The sequence below is a fragment of the Marmota monax genome, unplaced genomic scaffold, assembly GCF_021218885.2.
Source record: "Marmota monax isolate L192 unplaced genomic scaffold, Marmota_monax_Labrador192_F-V1.1 WCK01_AAM20220418_F8-fsc00155, whole genome shotgun sequence".
NCBI classification, from domain to species: domain Eukaryota; kingdom Metazoa; phylum Chordata; class Mammalia; order Rodentia; family Sciuridae; genus Marmota; species Marmota monax.
In genome coordinates this window covers 165624-169811 of record NW_026694554.1, presented here as the reverse complement: position 1 = coordinate 169811, position 4188 = coordinate 165624, and the positions used below count along the sequence as shown (strand labels likewise).

The 4188-nt window shown below is 38.3% G+C and overlaps 1 pseudogene; it reads left to right on the top strand.

Annotated features, from left to right (window-relative positions):
* Window positions 1-1794: 1794 nt before the first annotated feature.
* On the top strand, window positions 1795-2584 carry LOC124076867 (ADP-ribosylation factor-like protein 5A; annotated as a pseudogene).
* Window positions 2585-4188: the final 1604 nt, after the last annotated feature.

Sequence of the window (4188 nt, the reverse complement as noted above, 5' to 3'; positions counted from 1 at the left end):
TTTGGCTAATGATACATCACAGGGGATGCTTAATTGTTCTAATATTACCTGTTATTTGTCTGAGTGTTGGAATGACTCCTGGACTACGGCAGTGGTTATGAAAATTCCAACTTTTGTCCCGATCCCGGTTACTGCGGATCCAGAGTCATTTCCTATTGTTGAACTGATTAGAGCCCATAGAGATTTTGGAATTACGGCAGCCATAGTGACAGCTGTGGCGGTATCTGCTGCTGCAGCAGTTATAGCTGGAGTAGCCATGGCCAGCCAGGTACAAACTGCTGCCACTATTAATCAGGTTATTCAACAAACATCCACCATACTTGAATCTCAAAGTAGAATTAATCAACACATTCTATCTGGGATTTTGGCTGCTAATCAAAGGATAGATCTACTTCAAGCTCAAGTTGAGGAATTGTCTGATCTAGTACATTTGGGTTGTATTGATCAACGTGCACATTTATGTATAACCTCTGTCAGATTTAATGATTCCAAGAATGCCTCCCGCATCATTGGCGAATATTTGGCCGGAAATTGGTCCATGGCAGCGGAAGACATGATCCAGTCTCAACTAACCCAGATAGCTGTCTTGAACAGTACCCATGTCGATCCCATGACTTTGGGTCAATTCACCAGTTGGCTATCCTCTGCCTTTTCCTTTTTTAAGGAATGGGTGGGGGTAGGCATTTTTGGTGCAATGTGTTGCTTCGGTATGTTCCTCTGTTTGTGGTTTCTCTGTCGCCTTAAGGCCCGCAGTGCTCACGATAAGGCTATGATCATACAAGCTCTTGCAGCTTTAGAAAATGGCAACTCACCTCAAGTCTGGCTTGCGCATCTTAAACAGTAAACCTTTGACATGGTCGTTACACCCCAAGTTATTATAACACTGCACTGGGATCGACATGACTTTCCTTGTTATTCTCTTAGTGTTGGAAAGCCCTTGCACTCTGCCGGTCTTACTGCCATTACACGCAGATGGGTTTCCACACTAGTGCTTTTCTATCGCCTTAAAGTCCGTGTCTTTCTTTCAGGGTGCTGTCAACTTGTTTGTCGTTATAAACAGCCACAGTTCAGCCTCAGCTATCTCCCTTTGTCCACCATTGTCACGATACAGGATGCGAGGCAAGGCACTGCACTTGAGTGATCCTTGACGTGGACCTCAAGGAGAGCATGTCCTATTGCATGTGGGTTAGACGCGTCCACGCGCCGCCCCACGAAAAAAGGCGTCGGCTGATATGGCCTCAGATCTGGGGAAAGGCCCTCCTTAGGACTGAGCCATACTATGCAGCCACTTCTGCACAGTGGGATAGGACCTCTACTCTCGCCTGTATTGTTTTAAAAAAAAAACAGAAAGGGGGAACTGTGGTGAGCCGCTTCTGCCGTTTCTGCAGACTATGGTCGCCATTACAAGATGGCGCTGGCTCCGCTGTGGTCTGTGACAAACAACTCCTTATTTGGGAGAGTTGGCGCATGGTTTTTCACCACCCTATGAGAAAGCTCTACGTGGCAGCTTCGCATTGGGGCTTGAGATGCTTTATTAAGGCTGGGAGGGGCATCCGAGGGAGAGAGGAAGAAATATCAAGGGCCTGAATAAACTGCTGAAAGAAGATTCCTGAGTTGCGTCTTCCTTGCGGGCAAGGGGTCGCAACACCATATTAAAATAAATAAATAAAATAAAGGTATTGTGCCCAACTACAACTAAAAAAATGAATATTTAAAATTATATATATATATATATATTTTTTTTTTTTTTTTTTCCATTCATTCCTAAATCGGCCGGCTGGGAGGAGCTGGGGGATGACAGTGGCCCAAGATTTGGTCACAGACAACTCAGCAGCTTTGTCCACAAGCCAGGTGAGTGCCGCAGTGGCCTCAGCAGCAGCCGGACCTCAAGTATGGCAGGACGGCCTAGGTTATGGCCTCCCTCCCATTCCCTGGAAGCAAGCTGGTGGCTAGTGTGGGAACAGCAACAGCAGCAGAGGCAGAGGCTCCAGTGCATGTCTCTCTACCCTTTAGCCTGAGCCAGGGGAAGCCAAGTGGCCTTGGTGGCTGGAGGAGGTCCACTGCCTGAGAACGGGAATTCTCTTCACCAGGATATCAAGACTGTTCAACCATCAGGAGCACAAAGTTATCCTTGTTGGATTGGCTAATGCAGGAAAAAGTACCATCTTTACCAATATTCTAAATGAAGTTGTACATACATCCCCTACAATAGGAAGTAATGTAGAAGAGATAGCGATTGATAATACACGTTTCCTAATGTAGGATATTGGTGACCAAGAATCTCTTCCTGGAATACTTTTTATACTCACATGAAGTTTGTAATAGTAGTTGTGGGCAGTACAGACAGAGAGAGGATTTCTGTAATTAGAGAACTCCTCTACAAAATTTTAGCACATGAGGACCTCCAAGATTACTGATCTTTGCTAATAAACAAGATGTTAAAGAATGCATGAGTGTAGCAGAAGTCTTCCAGTTTTTAAAGCTAACTTCTATTAAAGATCATCAGAACAGCATCCAGGCATGCTGTGCTTTTATGGGCAAGGGATTACACCAACAACTTGAATGGATGATGTCACAATTTTAGATTAGAAGATTAGATGATCTCTACTAATCTCTTCTCATAGACTTTGTATAAACAATGTGCTGGATTTTACCTGAAATCTGCAAAAAATTAATGGTTTAGATATATTTATAATAAACTGATTTCAATTTTTTTTCTATAAGAAAAATTAAGACCACTTATTTGAAAACAAGATGAAGCCTGACCTTCTAATTTGCTTTCTCACTAGTTCCTTCCAAAGTACTTTATTAAAGCTGTGATTGACATTTTTCATAATGAATCTTCTCAGGACAATGTACAGCCTGTAGTAAATACAAAGGGAGGGGAAGTTTTGAACTTTAAGAACTTTATTATCAGTATATCCCTTCCCAATTGAATGTTATTTTCTTCTTGTTCCACTAAGTCAAAATACAAATCAGCACAGATACTGTTTCCAATATTTTGAATGTCACATTACTTATGAAAAAGAAGTATTTTGTTTAAGGTTGTGTATATATTATGTATATAGCTCAAGTTCAAGTTAATGGCTTTTATTTGTTTTTAAAAAGCAAATAATGCAAAAATTAGTAATATCCTTAGTTATTACCCTAATGGAATAAATACTGGCATTGATGTTAAGTATTATACTTTCCCAGTATGTTCTCTGTATTGTACTAAACAACATCACCCCTCCCCCAATCATTGAGCTGCTCTTAAAAAAATAACAGGAAAAAGCTTGACATTGTATACCCACTTTTCTTGATCAATGACACACAGAAATATGTAATCCAACTGAGTGAAATATCTGTCAAATTCTTGGCTTGACCAGTTGACAGAATTGCACAATGAGCATTTATCAGATTAATCCTTGTATTGGTCTAAATTACTGAATAGATTGTTAATCCACTTATCAATCAATCATAAATTGTGATTAAAACTGTCAAGTGATTTCTTCTTAATTAAAAACTATTGTGTGCAACATGTCTACCCAGAGAGGTAACATTCTATAAATATTATTAAATAATTTGGCTAGTCTTTTTAAATATAGAATTATGTATGTCATGCAATAAAAATGAATTTGAGAGTAGAAGTAAGGCATAAACATTTTCCAAGCAACATTTAAAATTTTTTAATTTGCAAATTTCTTATTTTAGGTGTTGGAATACTTTGAGTTTTGTTTCTGTAAGTTTTAATAATGGCAATTTTTTAATGCTGTTGGCTGAAAAACTGATTGGTGTATGATATATTAATTTGTACTAAGAAATAACTTGGCCCAAAATAACTTTTGTTCCCTTAAGATTTTTTTTAATGTGTAAAAAAATCAAAGGTATTTTTGTCATAATTGTAAACAGAATTATCCTGTATTAAAACATGTACTCTATTTGTATATCTTTTATGCCCTTAAAATTTGAAGGTTAATCCAAATTGGCATGTTTAGAATATTCAAGAAAAGAAATAAATACTTTTAATACCAATCCTAAATTTCATAAATATTTGGTAGAAATAATAAGAAATTATGATATAATATAAACATTGCCAAAACTGAAGATTTCATTCTATAAAATATAAAATTCTCAGGATCTAAATCCAAGTTGGGTGTGGTATATCAGTGTTAACTTTGAATGTTTCATGTTTTCTATTTATGATAT